Genomic DNA, 22,597 nt, shown 5'->3' on the forward strand with positions numbered 1-22,597 from the left:
TCTGGCGGGGCCACACACACACACACACACACACACACACACACACTCGCGCTCACACTCACTCGCTCCCTCCCTCTCACACAGCCGGTCTCCCCCCGACTCAGCAAATCCGAGTCGCAGTTCGAACCCCGAACTCACACACCCAAACACACCGGCACTCGATTCACACCCACGTGGTCGCTATCCAGGGTTTGGCAAGGCCGGTCCTGGGTTCGCAGCCCACTCACGCTGTCCTCGCCGACAACTCAGCGTAGCCAAGCAGCGGTTCGAGCCCCACACACGCCGCTTTCGCCAACCACTCAGGTACGCCGAGCAGCAGTTCCAGCACCGCTCACACTACCATTGGACAGTCGTGGTTCGAACCCCAAACTCGCACACCCACCCACCCACCCACCCACACACACACACACACACACACACACACACACACACACACCGACACTCGATTCACAAACACATGCGGCCGCTATCCAGGGTTTGGCAAGGCCTGACCGGGTTCGCAGCCCACTCACGCTGCCCTTGCCGACAACTCAGCGAAGCCGAGCAGCGGTTCGAGCCCCCCTCAAGCCGCTTTCGTCAACCACTCAGCTACGCCATGCAGCGGTTCCAGCCCCGCTCATACTGCCTTCACCGAACACCCAGCTACGCCGAGCAGCAGTTCCAGCCCGCACACACTGCCGTCACCGACCATTCAGCTACGCCGAGCAGCAGTTCCAGCCCGCACACACTGCCGTCACCGACCATTCAGCTACACCGAGCAGCAGTTCCAGCCCGCACACACACACACTACCCACCAGTCCGGGCGGGTGAGCCTACACTCACACCAGCTGGCCTCGCGTGGCTGCCGTTTAAGCGCTGGGAGCCGTCAGGGGTTGAACCCTGGGGTGAAACCCGTTCGCGGCCCCACTCAGTCCAGCTAGGCAGACCATAGGTGCAAAGGCCAGCACCTTAATTAACTTACAAACTAGCACTTACCCCTGCCTGCTGGTCCTTGGCGCAGGACCCTCCAGAGCCGTGGGCTGCTCCCTGCAGCCGTCCCATCCCAGCCACTCCCAGCAGCTGCCGCCTTCCTGGCAGCTCCGCCTTGGCGCCCGCTCCTAGGGCTTGATGGGGACACCACTGCTGGATCCCTGCTGGGCTATTTCTGCAGCCACGGGTGGAACTGGAGCGCTCCTCGCTGCTGGACCCAGGACTCGAGCTCCTATTCTGCCAGCTGTTATCACCTATAACGGAAAGAAACCATTAAGCTGATAAGAACAGATTAAAAATTTTTTATTGGATATTTCAATATATATATTTACAATGTTTAGTATTAATTAAGAAGTATAGCATTACAAAGCTGGTATTTTCTATTTGCAATTGTCCTTTCAGATAACGTTATTACACTAATATAGAAATATAAACTTCTGGTTCACAATTAAATAAAAATAATTCACACTTAATAATAGTAAGTGGGGTAGCCCAGAAGTAGGTGCTCATACTGAGTCACCATCATCATCATTCACGCAGCCATTCATCCGGGAGTGGCGTCAGTGTCGGTGCCGTGTGTCAGATGTATTGACTTGGAAGAGAGTAAGGCATCTGGATGAGATCCAACGTTCTCCCCAAACTTCCCTGTGATCCCCTCACAGGCCTAAGTGGGACCCACTCACGAGAGAGCCTAAGACAAGGTTGGTTGTACCCTTCCACAGCACTGGGCAGTTGGCCTGAACTGACTGGTTAAATCAGCGACACTGGTGTCACTCCCCATACATTAGCCCATTCGTACATATAATTCACAATAAAATATAGAATATTTACATAGAATAAGTAATATTGTCAATCATACGTACCTCTGTTGTATTCTGGTTCTCCTTCACTCTTGGATACATTCCCTCATTCACACTTCCACGCACCCACTTGCACACCCTGTAATAGGTACAATAATACTCAGCCACATGTAATAACTATAGGGGGCACTGCATACACACACTATCAGACAGTTGCGCATTGCGCTCCCACAAACACTCGGCAGTATTCCACAATCACTATCAATGGGTGCACTACACCGCAATCGCCCTAGACGTACCTGCGATGTCCTGTTAGATGTTCAACGTAAATATCTCTAGACCATCTGATGGTGTCGGACACACACAAGTTGGTAGTGTAGGGTCCTGGCGTTGGCTCTATCCGACGTGCCCACCACGAAAGCTTCCAACTTCACCTCGTAGCCTGCATCATGTAAGATTTAAGCGACTGGCTCTTATTTTGAGATGATCTGGTTACGAGCAGATTGCAGTGACTCATACCCGTCCTCAAAGGGTATGCTCACGTGTACGATGGTTACGGTTTTGTCGTCGTCGTGGCCGCCGCCGACTAGATCAAGCGGCAATTTCAGGATGTCTTGAGGAATATCATCTGGGCCTGATCCAACCAGGTCTTGAAAGGGGACTTGCTGGTTCTTCCTGCATATACACATTTGCGCGGGCACAGCCTTCACATGTCTCTCCAGGATCGCGTCGTCTCCCCTCTGGATAGTCGTGAGGTGTGGGCCGCAATGGCTAAGAACGTGTGCCATGGCCTCACTAGGATCTCCAAACTTGCAGCACCGACGGGTGTTCTTGCAGTTGTCAAATCCCCTACAGCCGCTGAGTGGAAACACCTCCGAGTCGGGCACGATGGATTAATTTCCAGTCCACGAACCTCTTGTATTGTCCAGTCTGCATGAAGTGATTCGATGGGACGCTCTGGTACGAGGTCCGCCAAATTTTGCCCCGGTCTGGTTTATGGCAAAGTTTGGCTCGGTAGTGCTCCATCAGGCAGCTGCGGAGGATTGTCATAATGCAATTCCTAGTTGGTGACACTGGTGTTCTTGTCCGGATGGAGTAGTTGGGGACCGGCATATGACCAGAGAGTTCCTACGTCTCCAGAGCACCAGTTGAATGGTTCCTCCATGGATCCGGAGAGGTAAATGGCCATGTTCCACAGTGTTGGATCCTTTCCGATCCTCCTCTTGACCGCTATCTTCAGAGCCTCTTGCGCCAGCTCAGCGACTCGCTCATCGGAGGAACTTTGCAACCTGATAGCTGCCAAGTCCAACATGTTCGCAAACGGTGGAAGTCCTGCACCACCCTGGCATGTCGCGAGGTACACCACCTCCGGGCTGGCACGTTGCGGAAGGTTGAGAGTGGCCTTCGCTCCGTTCCTGATTTTCCTATCAAGTTCAAAGAACATAGTCTTCTTCACTCTTGAAGTCAGAAATACAAGCCCCTCCAAGAGGCCGAGAAGCGATAGTGTCGCGATGCAAAAAGAGTTTGATAGTAGTCGAAAGGGGTGCCTAAGTGAGGTACGCACGCCGGCATACCCCGGAAAGAGTTACGACATTTCACAGCTAGCCGAGACGTTGAACTGCTGACTGAACTGATCACAATAATAAAGGATAGTCGGGCACCGTTCTGTACACTCTTAACTAATAATTACGCTTTCATTATTTACAATATATACAGTAGACTGATATCCAGTGTGTCAGGCTCTCCGTGGAGCTGTTACATTAGACATATAGATCTGTTGACTCCAAGGATGGTGTTGCCTACAATTAACTTCATGAGCCGAACATAGGATCGTGAGCACAGTTTGTTCATGATCATACCATTCTCAGGATCCCACAAGCCCAAAACACAGATCACAATGGCCTCGATTGAGACCTCCTGGAATTGATCAAGGTGTGCTCGATGGAGGGGCTGGTATTTCTGAATTTTCCGCTCCCTTGCAGAGTCAAATGCCTTGGGCCAATCGTCAAATGTGACCGACGTCGATGATGGCAGGGATGCCATTTCCTGCCATGATGAGATCCAATCGTGTTCGGTGGTTCTCGGTCAGAGTCCGGTGTTTGTATCCAGCAGTCCTATTGATGCGGTCAACGATACTGTTGTGCCGTTGCTGCTGGGTCACTGAATTGACCATACAATGTCACAGGACGTGGTCCAGAGTCTCGACATTTCGGTGGCACATACAATAGTTGATGTCGAGGCATTTCTCCTCCACATATTGGCCCTGTTCAGGGGAAGTAGGTTGAGGCGGGCTCGTTGAATGAAACGACAGTCAGAAAAATGGGTGAACTCTTCTGTTGTTATGAAGTGCGAGCTTGTCCTTCCAGCAACGCACTCCACAACTTATCCCCTTCCACACCATCTCAGTGTCCTTGGTAGTGTGCGAGACTTTCTTCAGGGTCTTTAGGAGCTTTAGGTGTTTTGCTCTGTTGATGATCTTATCTCCAGTTGATACAGTAGGGTCAGTATGCACAAAAGCCCATGTGTCTTCCCGATGGCTAGAGGCCAGACGGGCGACGGTCCGGAGTAGTAGTTGGTGTCACCGCGGAAGTTCCCCTCGTCGCCGGAGAGGTAAGCTCCCTTGTCCACGTCGGACGATTCTCTTCCCAGAAATTGGCTAATCCCGAGCCATTCCCTTTACCCTCATATCTTTGGTGGTCAGGGTTTTGAAGGTGTTGTCTATGAGGACCACCTGGCTTTCTTCTTATAGGAGATGGACTCCACAGGTACTGGGAGCTCTGCTCACGCAGATGTACTCATTGCTAGCATTTGCCAGTAAGTAGAGTGTGTTCTTAATCAGGGGTAAGATTTACTGTGCACAGTTCTCCATTGCTTGCGTTGAACTGCCTGGTGCTCATAGCGAATAGTGATCAGTAAAAGAATGACCGCAGGGCGTCCATCCTTTGCCATGCGGCTAATTTTGACATCATGCGTAATTCCGTTGCAGAGATTTCATCCAGCGATGAGGTGTCCGGGATCACATTGTACCCCAAATGGCATCCGGGGAAAAAGAAGTCATCTTCGTCCTACAGGGCTCTGATTGGACTTCTGGCGAGGTGAGACACAGAGTCTGCCGATCCGACCAGTCTTCTTCCAGTGAAGTGGAGGTACCGGCACTTCCCAGGTTTGAGTTTGATGGTGAGTCGTGTTGCTTCAGATTCCACAAGCCTTATATTCCACTGGAGTTTGTGAGGTGTTCTTGCGATGAGCGTGACACCCCCTGCGTATGACAGTACTTGGGTGCTTGGATGGTCCCCTTGCACTAGCCACACGATGACGTCGATGGTTATGTTGAACACCCTTGCTTGATCCCAGTGCTGATAGAGATGGGGTTGGTGGGTCCATCAGATGTCAGAACGCAGCTGATGTTGTCCGCATACAGGTCCCGGACTATATCACACACCTGTATGCCGGCTCCCACACACTCAAGTGTGCGGAGTGCTGTGCTGTGAGGTACCGAGCCGAGCCAGGCCACACAAAGGTCTTTGTTCTTCTTGCGTGTCTGACACACGAAGGTCTCCAATACGTAGTGTTCAAACACCCCGTTTGAACCCCCTCTGCATTGGGGAAAGCACGTCGTATTGTGTTATCCAACTCGTAAGGCGCTTAGACACCCTGTTTAGAGCTCTTACGGAGTGTGACAAGATGACATGGGCGCCAGTTCTTGACGTCGTTCTTATCCCCTTTCCTGTAGATAAGAACGGTTCTGGTTTGTTCCCACACAAAAGTGATTCTATGTCACAGGCAGATGTGCAGGATGAATGTGATGATCTTCTCCTCAGGGTCCAGTTTCTTCCAGTGGGCGTAGGTGATGCCCTGGAGCTGTGCTCTTGGCCTTCTGGAGTTTGGTGGTCAATCCAGATGTGTGAAGGCCTCCATGGGGATGGGTGGTCTGTCCTTGGAAGTAGTCCTCTTATGGTTTTGTGGACAGACAGGGCATCTCTCGGCAGGGCCGCTCATAAGTCTGACTGCCGCTATTCTGTTTCGCCGGTAGATGAGCTGGATGGCCTTCGCATCGTGAGAATCTATACTCCTCGTTGTGGTCAATCCTGGTGGCCTGGGGTGACCGGCCTCATTATTGTCATTTCGTGGGGCTGCAGCGTCGTACGTTTTGAGCCCGATAATTCTCCTGCCATCCTCTCCGATTGTGGACAGCAGTTCCTCGAATCGAGCCCAGGACTTGTCAATGACTTCCCCCTCCAACAGTTTGTGGAGGGCTGGCAGTTGGATATGAAGCTCTCCTTCCCTGTTCGGGTGTAAGAACTCCCGCTGGTCCTCTGGTAGCACCTCCTCGGAGGCTTCTGTCATGGAGTCTCCAACCACATGCTCTTCTGATGTGAGGGAAGAGTTGGAGGAAGCTTTGAGGTCATGGTGCCAGGAGGGAATGCTCCGGTCCTCTGGGGCATTAGAGGGACCGGGTGAGGTTTCAGTTGAAGACTGGGGGATGGCCGGAGGGCGAGGTGAGGTAGAGAGCAAGACGATCATAGACAAGCGACATAGGGTTACCTCCATTCTTCGTTTCAAACAACAATACTTCCAGGACGTAGTTGTGCTCGTAAACCCCATCGTGCGGCATGGATCCCTTCTGGACCAATGACAGGACTTCGTTGTCGACAGCTACGTGGTGAGACACCCTGTGTACAGCATTTAGAGGATGTCCGTTACCTTGAAGGGCTAACTGTTGGTGATGTCTGCCTTGTCAGCTCCCTTGTGGATGAGAATAGTCTTGGCCTGCCTCCAGTCGTCGCCGATCCTCTCATGTTGACTATGGCAGTGATGAGAGTGGCCTCCGGGTCCAGGGTCTTCCAGTGGCCATATGTTAGCCGGTCTGGCCCGGGGGCAGTGCTCTCAGCGCGGTTGAGCTTCGTGGCCACCTCCAGGTGGGTGAGGGGGTGGTGGTGACAGGTCTTGGGCTGGTGTCTCACGGAGAGACAGTCCATAAGGCCCTGAAGTACTCCTTTACTTCGGGAGGCAGGATTGCACAGCGCTCTCAGCGGCTGTCTGGAATAGTACGGACAGCCTGTCGTCTCTTACGCCACTAGAGGAGCTGGATGCCTCTTGCGTCGCATGGCTCTATGGGGGGGGGTCGTCGTCCGATGCCTTCTGCAGTAAGTCTACCTTCTTTCATACCCACCAGACGTTGTCCGTCGCTCCAGATCTGGGACAGTAGGGTCTCGCACTTATCCCATGTAGCAAGATTCACCTTGGCAGCGAGTAGGTGCTCAATGGCCGGTAGGTGTTGGTGGATTTCAACTTTGCCATTTGGTTGTAGGTAGCCTGGTGGGTTGGCCAGCGCCTCTTCTTCCTCGTTGCGGGGCTTCAAGGTGCGGCATCATCTTGGGGGGAGCTCAGGGGTATGACGTCATTGGCGGCGTTCGCTGTGATGGTGGAGGGGGTGAGGTCCAGATCATGGTGCCACTGGTTGTGGGTGGTGGTGGGGTTGCTGCTCGGCTCTGCATGCTAGGAAGATAGGGGACCATAATAAGAGATTTGGTTTTGAACAGTTAGAGGTGGAACTGTTGGAGGAGGAAGAGTTTGTGGTGCTATTAAGGGGAGATGACGGTGGTGAGGAAAGAGGTGGGGACTCTGCAGCAATTCCTGGCCATCCTCGAATGGAATAGTAACGTCGACAATAGTGATGGCCTTGTCAGTGCTGATCATGACAAGGTCGAGATGTTGTCAGTGATACCAACAGTGGTTATGGCTTGGTAGTCAAATGGAACTTGATTCTTCCTGGATGTCCCCGATTTTGCAGGCATAGCTTTGGTTAGGCGATCAAGAATAGCTTCGTGTCGCCTCTGGATGTTGACTAGGTAGGGCTGACAGTGGTGAGAACGTGGGCAGTTGTCTCCTTCGGGTCTCTACATTTCCAGCAGTGACGGTCCATGTTCTCTCGGTTGTATTTCCGGCAGCTGTTGATGGGGACCACTCCAAGTCTGGCACGATGAATGATCCTCCAATCAGCCAACCTCTCGTGTAGTGGAGGAAGTGGTTGGACGCCACGTTCTTACACGAGACCCGAAGTATCTTGCCCTGGTCGGGTTTCTGACCAATTTCAGGCGGTAGTGCTCAGTCAATTAGTTCCGGAGAAGGGCTGCTATATCTCGGTGCGATCCTTCGTCGGCGATGCTGGTGTTCAGTTCAGGGTAGGGCAGGTGGAGTTCCCATCTCTGAAGTGTTTCAGACCATCCCCATCTTATTCCCGCTATCATGGCCTGGAGCGGACGTGTAGGACCACAGTGTCCCAATGTCTCTGTTGAAGGTTCTTTCATAGACCCGGAGAGGTAGCCCACCATTTCCCTTGGTCTCAGATCTCTGAGGATCCTCTTCTGCACAGCAACTCCCAGTCCTCCCCATGTGAGCACAGCTATGCCTTCGTCAGGCAACGTTAGCAGCCTGAATCCATAATTGATGGCTCCTAGATCGTAGACGTCGGCCAGCGGTGGAAGTCCTGTGCATCGGGAGGTACACTATCTTAGTGCTGGCATGCTGAGGGAGATGAAGAGTAGCTTTGGCACCAGCCTTGATCTTCCTGTTGAGCTGTTTAAACAGGGTCTTCTTGACTCTCACACAGCAGAGCGTAAACTTGAGCTGCGGGACGAACGTTTGCAGAGCATCAAGCTTCTGCCACGGTGCCAAGAGACTCCCAAAAATGGCGTCAACCTCCTGCTCAATCCAAGCAATGGCATCATTCAACATCTGGTCCAATCTCAGTCCTGTTGGAACCCACAAGGTTTTGGTAGGGGTTCCCTCCCTGAGGAATCTTCATAGATCCCCCGGTGATATGGAACTCTTGAGACCGTTCCTCTTCCAAAGGTGAAGCGATGCGCACTTTTGCCCCTTAAACTGTAGGCCGAGCCAATTTGCATTGGTGCTAATTCTCTCCAGCATGTTCATCATGGCCTTTGAAGACTTGGCTACAAGTTCCATATCGTCAGCGAAGGCCAGGATTGATGTAGTGTTGCTTCTGATGCAGTATCGCTTGGTGGACATAGCCGTGTGGATGAGGTACTCCGTCACGTGGTTTAAGAGTATCAGTGAGAACGGACATCCTTGCCATACTCCCGAATTGGAGGGGATGGATCTTGTCTCTCCTGTAGTGGACCGAATCCTCATGGAGCTACTGGTGTACAGGTCCTGCACGATGTTGATGAACTGCGGGCCTGGTCCTATATCCTCAAGTGCCCTTAGGATGGTGGGAGTGGGGCACTGAGAAGGTGTTGGCGAGGTCAAGCCATGCAATTATGACCTTTACCAGTTCTCACATCCATGAAGATTTTCTGTAGCACTAAGTTGTGCTCGAGGCAGCCTTAAGTTGGCATGAATCCTTTCTGTGTTGGCGAGATGTCTCTCCATGCGGCGTTTACAAGCCTGGCACAGTACAACTCGCCTATGGTATTGGTCATCAATACCACCGCTTCTAAGATAAGTACGGTCTTACTCTCCTTCCACGATGACGGGACCAGAGAGAATCTCAAGCAGATGTTGAAGAATGAGGCTAAGAGGACTTCATTCTTGTCGACCTGCTTTCAATTTTCGTAGGCGAGCGAGTCAGGTCCTGGCGCCGTGTCTGGTGCCTTGGTGAGCTTTGCGGCAACCTCTTCCGGCCGGATCTCGTCGATGTGCTCCTCGAGTCTCGCCTCAGGCGTTTGTTCCATGTTGCAGCCGCCCCTGGTTTGGTGAACTCCCGAGTTGCAATTCCAGTTTTTCGTTCGAAGACGAAATGAAAGGAGATTCCTGCCTCACTGCTTTTCGTCGGTCCACACGGTAGAGCTTTTGGATTCTGGCCCCTTCCGTGGGGTCGAATTGCTCCTCCCCTCTTCATCGGCGGTTGAAGGAGTGGTTTCGAGTCAATTGCTCGCTCTCTCCATACGTCGCCACGTTCTCAGCAGCATTACGTTCATCTCTCTTGCTTCGGCCGGCCTCTATGAGTTCCTAGCACTTCCCATGACGGAATGCTCTTCAGCTTTTCCAGTCACTCAGAGCCATCTGCTTGGCTGGAAGCGGGATCTCTGCAGGTTGTGGCTGTGTCTCAATCTCTACCATTGACGCTGCCAGATTCATCCGAAATCTGGGACATGCTCGTTCTCTTCGTCCTCGTGGTATGGCTGGCTGGTGGGGCTCAATCGGCGGTGCATTGTGGTGGCGTTGGGCTCTCCAGCGTTGATAGTGGTCAAGGTAGAAGTAGATTCCTGGGAGGTTGTGGCCCGAGCCTCATCCAGGGTGGAGCAGTCTGTGCCTCAAACACGTTTCTGGGCGGAGTCCATGGGCGAATCATCAATCCGGGTGGTGTTCTGGGAGGTTGACTGGCTCCTTCTCGCACGGAGAATAGCCTGAGGGTGGCTGTGAGTGGATGGGTCTCTTGGGGTAAGAAGTGAAGGTGTACGGATGTTTGAGGGAGTCTATGGGATAGATTGTTGGGGAGGGGTATGAGGCGTAGCATGATGTTCGGTGGTGTCGCCGTGGAAGGTAAGGCAACACCTTGCTAGCACATCAGATGTAACGGGCTCTCCAGGATGCTTCAACTCCCAGTGCTTATTTGCCTGCTTCTTGGCATATCTATGCCTTATACTGTGAAATTGCAGGTTGCAGCACTCAAACACCACATCACGTTCCTCCCCATGCCACATGGAACTTCTTGACGTGCTGAACCAGGTCATTATAACACTTGAAGCTTTCTGAGGCACAGTGCAGGACAGACATGGTCAATTCGCCGTGGTATGCGGCAGTAGAATGTGCAGCTGGGTTCCGACGAACATTTCTGCACCTGCAAATGGCAAGAACACAACAGCATCGACATTCAAACTCAGGGGAGGAGCAGGGGTAGAATCACAGTGGCCACGCTTGCCACACAGGCAGGAGGATGCCTGCGCACCGGCCGCGTCCGAGCACTCACCCAAGTCTGAATTCAAAATCATCCCACCACCGTTCACATTATCCGTATATACAACCCTCTTTTAAACTATAGCACTCATCCACTCTAACCACTCGGCTACAATGGAAGAACCAACACACTACCCATAGCACCAGGTGCTAACTCTATTGCTTACACCCTCAGAACATGTTGCAAAGTTTGGGCTAGGAAGACTTGGAAGAAAGGAGACGAGCTGCATGACAAAGTGGTATGTTACATGGTTATGTTCGGAGCTGTCAGTGGAGAGATGGTGTGGAATGACATCAGTAGACGAATAAGTTTGAGTGGTGTCTTTAAAAGTAGGAAAGATCACAATATGAAGATAAAGTTGGAATTCAAGGACATATTGGGGCAAATATTTGTTTATAGGAAGGGCAGTTAGGGATTGGAATAACTGACCAAGAGAGGTCTTCAATAAATTTCCAACTTCTTTGCAATCATTTAAGAAAAGGCTAGGAAAACAACAGATAGGGAATATGCCACCTGGGGACTGCCCTAAATGCATATCAGCATTGATTGATTGAACACAATTTCACACTATCCGACACATGAAATCTCAAACACTCAATCGGACAATTTCGCACAATCCCACACTCACTCACTGATAACACTTGTAACAGATCTACCAGTTTCACACTATCCCACTACCAATCCCACATACAAATTTACACTGACTCTCTCCCGCACTTGTACTAGCTATCCCGCACTCACACTTCCACACTAACACTCCGGTACTCCCTTATACTCTCACATTAACCCACTCTCTCACTCTTCCCCTCCCACACCAATCAGCCACGTGAGCCGCCAAGGGTGAGACCCTGTTGCACAGCCAAGGGCTGCCACAGCGGTCCTTCAGCACGGGCCTCAATGTCTTGAGACCTGCAACGGCCGAATCACTGATGGCCTCAGTAGCAGGCGAGGTCGGACTTCCTTCTCACTACTGTAATGTTAAACATGTGTACAGTCACCTTCTGTGTATCTTAATAATAATAATAAAATGTTATTTATGTATGTAAGTAATAAATATGAGTGTTTGTGGTTGTATTTCTCGGTCTCCACTCTTTCTCACTGCTCCTGCTCTGAAGCTCTTGAGTGTATGTTACCAAATAACAATAACAATACTACTACTACTACTACTAATCGTCATCATAATAGAAGAAAACATTTCTCTGTGAGGGCCGTATGTGTAATGTTTTGCTTGCAGGGGAAGACAAAATTGTCAAAACACTAGTCCTAATAGGAATAGTCAGTAAAAAGGGAGGGAGAGATTTTTACGACTTGAAGAGTAACCTCCGCTCTGCTGCATTACAAGAAAAGGAGCTTGCCAGAACTTACTGTAGTAACAGGAGTATACCCTCACACCGTACAGCTCAAGCACATTGTGCGGAAGTTTCAGCAAAACAAGGGAAAGTGTAAAAATTACATCTTTATTTCTCTTCTCTAAACAATTACAAAAACTGAACCGTTTAGGATTTGAATCCCTTCGTCACAATTTGTTTGTTTCGTTTACTAAAAAGTCCGGGATACCGCGAATGCAATCCCGACTACCAAAAATTACGCTTTTGAGATATCCACATTTGCGGTATTCGCACAGGTCAACCCAAGCGAATTGCAATGCAAGGGCCACACCATGGGGGAACCGCCTTGTTGATCACAGTAACCCCTAAGCCATGCAAGTATGATCAGAAACCGTATACGTCTCGCCAAACCGAAAAGGGGCCGCTAATCGGCAGGGGGAGCCTACAGACTGTGCTCTATGCCCTATTTAACCAATAGTCAAATGCGGCGACTTCCCGCGGACGAAGACCACTACCCAGCAATCTTGGCTAAAACTACTCGCCGCCATATCAAAGTAGACACTCGTTTTACAGCTACCTCTGAGCATGGCATCAGATGGGCCCAGGCAATAAACCTCGCCGCCCAGTCCTCAGCTTCTGCAAACCGCCAACAGAGCGCGCGTTTATGACAGTCAAATGGGGCAGGCTCCTTTATTCTTCTCCCCAGCAGATGGTTCCTTACGCAACTCTCCGACGCCATCCTACCCATACCTGTACTACTACTCTGCACTATGCGATGCCATGTGACCTTGAGACTATTGCTCAACTACCACCCCTAGAGCCTCCACAAGTCCAAGACCAAGCGAAGCGAACCACAAGTTTCCCACCAATTTTTACCTTCGCAACGTCCTTCCGGTGTATGCTGGCGTGAGTACCTCGACTAGGCACCCCTTTCGACTACTATCAAACGCTTTTTGTGTCGCGACGTTATCTCCTCGCCAGCCAGCGCCTCCTAGCGAACAATCACCAGCCAGCGAAAATCTCCAGGCAGAGCGACCTAGCGGGACCATAGGAACCACTACGCCTCTCAGGACTGGTAAGCTGCCTAGTTTCTCTCTCTCCGTCCAGCGAGGCCCCTACACCATACGCTGGTGCGGCACCCCAGTGGAGCGTAAAAATGCGTTCAGACAGGTGGACTAATCGACTACTCAAGGGGCGTCACGCCAGCAATGTTTGGTTTAGGGGCCTACGAAGGGCAGCTAGAGGTGTCTCCCGGTCCTACTAGGTGCACCAAAGGACCCTCAGGTGTGCCAACACGCTTAAACTCTCTCTGTGCGTGTGCTGTGTGTGAACTGTGTACTGGACAATATTTCCATAATGTCTTCTGCCAGTGGTACCACCTTCACCACCACCACCACCATCTCCCAGGCCAGGAAGGACCAACCGTTATACAGCCAAGCTCAAACCACAGCCATTTGCTCAAACAACAAGGCCTATCCACCCTCCAGTCATCAACTACCATTAACCCCAGTCCCAGACCGCGTTTTCTTCCCATGCCGTCCCCAAACGGCCCAACCCCAGCCCCATGGGAAACATCGATGAACAGCCGCGAACAATGATGCGAGGGAGCAACCACCAAATTGTAACATCGATCGCATCAATCCCCCTCCCAATACTGCATCTAACTCCGATTTCTCCCCCCTCTCCGGAGCCCGCTGACCCATTAACAACCCTCGGCCTCTTCAAAAATCTCCTTCTGGAACGCATACTTTCCTCATCGAAAAACCTTCTCCAGAATACAAACCCCCTCCAAAAATATTCAAAGAACTGATGAAATTCAATTTCAGCAGGCAAGAAATAGCTGACATACGCCCTACTAATCGAGTCGTTATAAAAGTAAATGGGGAGGACGCCGCACGACGGCTCAGGAGCTTTGTAGGATCAGCCCAATTTGGGTCAACCAAACCCCTGCACACCCAACGTACACTCAAAAACCCACCCCCACCACCCCGTCACAGCTTATTTAGTTGTGTGGTGCGTGGGGTGGACCCCAACATATCGGACAACGCCATCGTCGAGGAGTTGAATGCGGAGGCATTCCAGTACGGAAAGCCTTTCGCATAAGGAATAACTTGGGGCCCACCTTCATGGTAAGGATACTCCTTCCCACACCCCAGAATGTGGATACGGTACTGGGAAAAGGGGTATGTATCTACAGACACCACCATTGGGTGGAGCCCTCCCGTGCTCCAGGACCCCAACTCATCAGGTGTGGGCGGTGTCTAACCTACAAAAACCATGACACGGCCCACTGCACCGCCGGAGTTTATTTTTCGTCAATGGCGGTATCTCGCAGCAAGGAAAGGTGAATCAGTAGGCAATCAGACATTGTAGGAGAGTTTCTTTTCATAACATATTTGGAATGTTATCGTTCAATACTGCATATACTGTACAATTGAATTGATAATTCAATAAAATGAGTACCGTAAAACATGTTATTGTTTTAGTAATACAGTATAGCCTTCCTCTTTGTTTTAGTTCATTTTCAAAGTTATTCTGTATTATCCGACATTTTCGGTGATCTGACGTACTCCAGGTCCCCTTTAGGTCGGATAATTGAGACACTACTGTAGTAAACAAACAGAACATAGCACACCTCAAAAGACCAACAAATCACAAGCCTAACTCCACCCCTACAATAGCCACTTCCCTACCCCTCCACCCATACCCCTCTCCACAGCTAACATAAGTCCCAGACGCAATCGCAGTAGTACACAGCAAGCTCTCAAACAATGCTACACGACCTCCACAACAACAGCAAGTACCCTTTTCACCTCCATACACACCTCAGGCATTCCTTCATATGCACACTGTATTTATACTAGCTTATCTTTAGAGATAACAGCAATATCTACAACACGAATACAGATGAGAGACAGGTTGCTACCAACAACTCCTTTAATCAAATTTTTAAAACTCAACACTTTGCAGTCTGCCATAAAACTTACAGAAGTAATCGACGGATGAATCAAAACAGTACTTGAAAATTTTTAGAACAAGGCTTTTCACCACAAATTAACATGGCATATATTAGTCAAATAGAATATTCTCTAAGAATACTTTATGCAACTAAATTAACATAGACATAGAAGTGCAAGAACTATAAGGAAGCTTGAAGAAGGAACTCCACACAACACAAACTCAAATTTTAACAAGTGTTTTTAACATAATATATGCTCCCTGTATCTTAGTGTGTTTAAACTTATCAAGTGTTTTATACTGTGCTTTATGTATTTTAATATGTTGAATGTGCTCAATATGTTTAATGTACACTTAATAAGTTTTAGCTTACTGTAGCCTTCACTGCCACATTGAAAATAGATACTATTTTAACCCCACATAGACAAAACATTACTACAATTTATTTTATTTTTAACCCCATTAGATATCCGGATGCTCTAATCATAATAACATATTTGTGACATATGTCTAATGGCTACAATATTGTAATATACCAGCTGATGATGGCCATGGAAGGCCGAAACTGGTACTGATGTGAATCTGTTTATAATATATAAAGTATTGATAGGTGGAACACATTTCTAATCTACGAAAAGACCTGGTTGTAGTAAAAGATAAAAAAAGCCTTTCTTCTGGACATTTCGATTCCATTTGAGAATAGGAAGTCCGCCTTCAATGATGCCCGACAGGCCAAAAGAGAGAAATACGCAACCTTGCCGACGGCTCTTCGTGTACGATTTACATCTGTAGAGGTGGACTCTATTTTAGTTGGTTCATTGGGATCTTGGGACCCAGCTAATGATACAGTACTACGTTCCATCTGTAGTAAGAAATATCTCAAATTATTCAAGAAACTGTGCGTCTAACACAATTAGCTTCACGTGCGACATCTATATGGAGCACATCACTGGTGTTCGACAGAGATGACCAAGTGCCCTGGCTGGTGACAGTAGAGCAGATATAGACTGCTTTCCCGATTGTACGGACTACAGCATTGTAGTGACTTATGTAGTGTTGTGTGTATTATTGTGCTCACGTATATGAAAAGACAATTCTGGACAATGTTATGCCAGTTACCTATTCGTGAATTCATATGTCACTATGGTAATTTCCTTTACACATTATTTAATAAAAAATATTACCCTTATCAGCTTAATGGTTTCTCTCCATTACATGTGAAAAAAGCTGGCAGATCAGGAGCTCGAAGTCTGACAGATCCAGCAGCGAGCAGCACTCCAGTTCCAGCCATTGCAGCATGAGTAGCCCAGCAGGTATCCAGCAGCGAGATCCCCATTGAGCCGTAGGAGAATCAGCGGCTGCAGTGCAGCCAAGGCGTTGCGACGGCTGCTGGGAGCGGCCGGGACGGGGTGGCTGCATAGAGGAGCCCGCGGCTCCTGAGGGGGGGCGGGTCGTTCTTCGAGGCCCAGACGGCAGCAGGCAAGGGTAAGTGCTAGTTCTAAGTTTTTTAAGGTGCTAGCCTTCGCACCTACGGTGGTCTGCCTAGCTGGACTGAGTGGAGCCGTGAACGGGTTTCACCCTCAGGTTTGACCCTTGACTGCTCCATTAGTGCTTTAATGGTAGCCACGAGAGGCCAATTGGTGTGAGTGTAGGCTTACCTGCCCGGACTAGCTGGACTGGTGGGTAGCGTGTGTGCGGGCTCGAACCACTGCACGGCGTAGCTAAGTGGTCGGTGAAGGCAGTGTGAGCGGGGCTCGAACCGCTGCTCGGCGTAGCTGAGTGGTTGGCGAAAGTGGCGGTCGAACCGCTGCTCGGCCTAGCTGAGTGGTCGGCGAGAGCAGTGTGAGTGGGCTGTGACCCCGAAACCGGCTTGCCGAACCGTGGACAGCAGCCGCATGTTGTGCGTGTGTGAAGCGGGTGTTTGTGTGTGTGTCCGCGGGTCAAACCGCGACTTGGCTTCGCTGAGTCGGGAGGGAGATCAGCTGTGTGAGAGGGAGAGACAGTGTGTGTACGTCTGTGTGTAAGAGAGAGTGACAGCGCCTGCCCCTCGTGTGTCTTTGTGTGCGTGGTTCGTCAGGTTGCGTGACTTGCCCCTCGCCTGCCAAGGTGGTCCGCGCATGGCTAAAGACCGGCTGCGAACTGTATATAATGTATAAAGCAGGATATTTATTGTAAATAATTTATTATATTATATTATAGGCTATGTATTGTAAATAATTTCTTATATTATATTATATCAATTTACCATAGTATATCTTTTAATAATAATAATAATAATAATAATAATGTTAATTGTTTTACGTCCCTCTAACTACTTTTTAAGGTCTTCGGAGACGCCGAGGTGCCGGAATTTAGTCCCGCAGGAGTTCTTTTACGTGCCAGTAAATCTACCGACACGGGGCTGTCGTATTTGAGCACCATCAAATACCACCGGACTGAGCCAGGATCGAACCTGCCAAGTTGGGGTTAGAAGGCCAGCGCCTTAACCGCCTGAGCCACTCAGCCCGGCAGTATATTTAATATACTCCTTCACATATACATATATAAATATTAATTATATATACACCACTATCTATATTAATACATTATTACTATTACTACTACTAGTTCTCTATTAATACTATCCAGTCAGTGCGTAAATATAGGTTTAGGAAGATCACTCCAGCAAAGTGAGAGTGACACTAGGATCTGGCTCATCAATAAGTGAAGTGAAATAAGTGTAAAATCTACAGTGAAAAAATCAATAAGTGCCACGAACAGCCAGATCCGAATCGCCGGAGTGACTGATTGTACCCACCGGCCATCACTCATCAGACCCGCACCGAGCAGTAAAAGTGAAGTGTGCAGCGCCTGACCAAGTGTATATTTGTCAGTGATTCAGTGAGGTCAGGTGGCTAGCTAAGTGTTACAACTAGGAGCTCGGTGGCGGTACTGGCCGCGGCTAACAACCAACAGAGACTGTAAAAGCAATATTATCTTATCAGTGTTATCATAAATATTATTATCACTATTAACATTATTATTATTATTATTATTATATACATCTCGTATGACTATTTCTACCAGCCCCTTGCAATTAAGTGTTCAATTCCCCACATTTCCACAATCTCAGCTGGTGATATATACATATTCTTACTGTTATCTAGTCTAGTCCATGTCAGTAGCAGATAAGTGACCACTGGCACTATCCCTATTGTCGTATGGCTATTAATGTTAATACCACTTTTTATTGAAGGAATGTTACTATTCACATATCACCCTGTTTATATGACCTATTATTACTACCAGTATTGTTTATAATCACTGCCAGTGGTTCCAATAGTGTACAAGTGCTTCATGAGTGAAGCCCTATTTATCTGTCCTGTATATATCCTTTGTATATTCACATTGTACATACCATTTGGAAACTTTACTTGTAACACTCTTTGTATTCTGTATTGGATTGTTGGAAAACTTGGAAAATTTATGGTGTATTTGTGTGAGGGCCCAAAATTCCATTTCACTTTAAGCCGTAATTACGGCCGTACGAGGAACTTTAGGCTCCGGTCAGGGTTACCTAAACCTACCACCACCAGTCCTATTCCATCTCTAGGCCAGTAAGGGGACCAAAAGAAAAGGGGGGGATGGAACCAACCTACCTCCTCCGCTCCTTACTCCTTCCAATATCCTAGGCCTGTACGTGGGACATAACAAGTGGGTGGGTAGAGCCAAGTAAACACCATCACCACCAGATAACCAATCCTGTTCCCTGTCAATAGACCTGTAAGGGGACCAACAAATATGCGGGTGGGACAGCCCTGAATGGAGTCAAACGTACTTCATGATTAAGAAAGTAACTAATTATTATATCTAAAACCATAAATTCATTCAGCCAACCCCTCACACTACCAAAATGCGGCAACAACCCACATGTGACTGTGACACATTGATGGTATATTTCCCCATCTCGGCTGCTTTGAGATGCCCAGAAGATGGATGTCCGGCGGTCTACAAGGCCCTGGAGTGGACCAGCGCCCGACGATCCCTCGAGCGGCAGCACTCTGTCAGAATCCGGTACACCCAGAACTTCTGCACCAAGTGCGAAGAGGAGATAGGCCAGCGTCCCACAGCTCACAGATGTAACTTGCCTCGGGACCCAGAATCGTCCCCGGAGGAGCACTTCAGGAATAAGTGCCCCAAATGTCGTATTGACTTCCCCACAAAGAGAGAACCACACAAAGGCCCACCGACCAAGACAACGCCGCGCCGAACAGGAGGGGCAGAGAGCTCCACCTCCGCCGCCACCACGACGACCCGCTATGAGACCACCTAGGCAAGCAGCAGGCACCCCCTCCCCCCAGCCACTACGCACACCACCCCCCTCCCCCCAGCCACTACGCACACCACCCCCCTCCCCTAACCCTTCCATCCCCACAACCTCCTCCTTACAAAGTAACTTTTTCCAGCAGTAGCACCGACACCCTCATCACTGTAGCCTCCCCCCAGCCATCCCCACCTCCCGCCCCCGAAACAGTAATGCCTATCGTCATCTCGCTCTCTACCCCCCCTCCATCACCGGTCACTCCCCAGTCTCCCCCTGAATCCTCACCCGGCCTGTAAGTGGGACACAATAAGTGGGTGGGTAGAGCCAAGAAAACACCATCACCACCAGATTACCACTCCTGTTCCCTGTCATTAGACCTTTAAGTGGGACCAATAATTTTGCGGGTGGGACGGCCCTGAATGGAGTCTAACGTACTTCACAATTAAAGTAACGGCTTAATGCAACCAAAATTGTAAATTCAAAAATTGTAAATTCATTTGGAAAAACCCCTCACAATACAAAATGCGGCAACAACCTACACGTGACTGTGACACGCTGATGGTGTATTTCCCCATCCAGGCTGCTCTAAGATGCCTCGAATATGGATGTCCGGCGGTCTACAAGGCCCTGGAGTGGACCAGCGCCCAACGATCCTTCAAGCAGCAACACTCAGTCAGAATCCGTTACACCCAGAACTTCTGCACCAAGTGTGAAGAGGAGATAGGCCAGCGTCCCAAAGCTCACAGATGTAACTTGCCTCGGGACCCAGAATCGTCCCCGGAGGAGCACTTCAGGAATAAGTGCCCTGAGAGCCGTATTGACTTCCCCACAAAGAGAGGCCTAATCAACCATACCAAGGCCCACCGTATCCGACAACGCCGCGCCGAACAGGAGAGGCGGAGAGCTCCACTTCCGCCGCCATCACAAGTCAACGACGAGACTTGGGCCCGATTCGAAGAACTGCTAGCTACTATCTGCGAGGAAGGCAGGAAGATAATCGGGCTCAGAACTCGTGACGATCCAACTCCGGGGACCAACAATGAGGAAAGTGGTCACCCCAATCTACCTACCAGAAACATCGATCCCGACGAGGCGAAGGCCATCCAGCTCCTCTACAGGCGAAATAGAAGAGCGGCCGTCCAACTCATCATGGACGGCCCAGCTGAGAGATGTCCCATCTCTCCCCAGGCCGTAGAGGACCACTTCAAGACAACGTGGGCTGCCACACCCTGTGACAGCTCAATATACGTGGTCGAGGACAGACCCACGGATGCCTTCACACACCTGGAGGTGACCACAAAGCTTCAGAAGGCCGAGAGTACGGCCCCAGGGCGTGACAGGATTACCTACGCCCACTGGAGGAAGCCGGATCCCGAGGTGAAGATCATCACACCCATCCTCAACATATGCAGGCGACACAGGAAAATCCCTTCTGCCTGGAAGGAAACCAAAACCGTCCTTATCCACAAAAAGGGGGACCTTGTCGGACACTCTGTACAAGCTCTATACAGGGTGTCTGACAAAGCGCCTAACAAATTGGCTATCCAAGGAAGAAGTGCTCTCCCCAATGCAGAAAGGATTTCTGCTACATGATGGTGTTTTCGAACACAACTACATCCTGGAAACCCTCATGTGCCAGACCCGGAAGAGCAACGACCACCTCTGTGTCGCCTGGCTAGATTTCGCCAACGCGTTCGGCTCCGTACCGCACAGCGTGATCCTCCGCGCACTGGAATGTGCAGGGGCCGGCGCCCAGCTATGTGAGATAGTTCGGGACCTGTATGAGGACAATATAAGCAGCGCCCTGACGTCCGATGGACCCACAAACCCAAGAGAACGTCCAAACCATTACTGCTGCGATCCAGGCTCTCGCGGATCGCTTCAAAGATGAGGAGGCACGCATGGATACTTTTTTAGACGACGATCTTCACGACAACGACAGAGGTACGGACGACCCGGACCCAGTACCCCCAGCGCAGACCATCCCATGGCGACAACTTCAGCCGGCGACCTACGACAAGGGCCTCCCAACTCCGCCCGATCCAAAGGTCTACCAGATCGCAACTGACTTACGGGAACAGCTCACTATCATCCCTACTGGACGCGATCACCACGATGCGGCAACCACCCTCTGGGCGCTCTCCGCTTGGCCCAGACTCGACGCAGTGCAGAAGAAATACTTCTTCAACAGGGCCAACTTACTATACCTGGCCCTGGCCTAGGGGTGGGACGTGGCAGTTCAGGTAGACCGGGCAACAGGCGACCAGGTCGCCGTGCTACCAGAAGGCTTCACGTATACACCGACTCACCGCCAGCCCGCGGTGCCACCACTTCTCGGCAAGGACGAGGACGCGGACGTCGCGGGGCGGCGAGCAAGGCAGCAGCAAAGACGTAACGCCGCTTCTGAGTGCAGGGTATCGTCGGACCTCGCCCAGACGGCCCCTGCGTCAGACCACTCTGCACGGACTCCAGAGGTCCCTCACGGACCTCCCTCAGGACTTTAACACCTGATGTCTTGTGACTTCTATGTATTCTCATTGTTTATGATTTATATCTTTGTTTAATTTTGGCTTTTGTATGTATCTTCGCTTGTTAAGAATATGTATTCTGTAATTGTTTGGGAACTTCTTCCCCACGTCTGTATGTACTTCTTTTAGCATAATAATAAAGTAGCACGGAGGGAGGGCACCCTTCTGGGACTCCCTCGCTGCCTCTCTCGCGGCTAACGCCCGTGCTGCCTTCTCGTACAAGCGAGAACCCGATTGCCTATATAAGGCCGGGTCCCAGGCAGCTTGGGGTCAGTTGGTCGTGAGAGAGGTAATCTAGTAAATTTGTAAATATAGGTCTAGAAAGATCACTCCGGCAAAGTGAGAGTGACACTAGGATCTGGTTTTTATAAGTGATATAGGTAAAGCAAGTGAAATCTGACAAGTGTAAATAAATGAAATCAGTGGAAAATTAAGTGCCAAAAGCAAATAAGTGCGACGAACAGCCAGATCCGAATCGCCGGAGTGACTTCGGGTGTACAGTGATTGCAAAAGCAACATATTCTCAGTGCTACTATTATTATTATTATTATTAGTATTTCTATCAACATTACTATTAATATATACATTTTGTACCATCAGACCCTTGCAAACCAAGTGTTCATTTCCCCCCCATTCTCACAATCGCAGCTGGTAATATTTACATATCCTTATTGTTATCATCTAGTCTAGTCCATGCCCGTAGCAGATAAGTGTGTAACCGTACGTATGTACGATCCGAGTTTTTAGGTTAGGAAATTTTCGTATATAGTTTGTTAGGTTAAAATCAT

General features: G+C 49.8%; 1 non-coding gene across 1 annotated transcript; it reads right to left on the reverse strand.

The window, feature by feature from the left end:
- Positions 1-12,240: 12,240 nt before the first annotated feature.
- On the reverse strand, positions 12,241-12,402 carry LOC136859073 (U1 spliceosomal RNA). The gene has a single exon (XR_010858830.1). It is a non-coding gene; the product is annotated as a U1 spliceosomal RNA (small nuclear RNA).
- Positions 12,403-22,597: the final 10,195 nt, after the last annotated feature.

The sequence above is a fragment of the Anabrus simplex genome, chromosome 1, assembly GCF_040414725.1.
Source record: "Anabrus simplex isolate iqAnaSimp1 chromosome 1, ASM4041472v1, whole genome shotgun sequence".
Classification (NCBI taxonomy): Eukaryota; Metazoa; Arthropoda; class Insecta; order Orthoptera; family Tettigoniidae; genus Anabrus; species Anabrus simplex.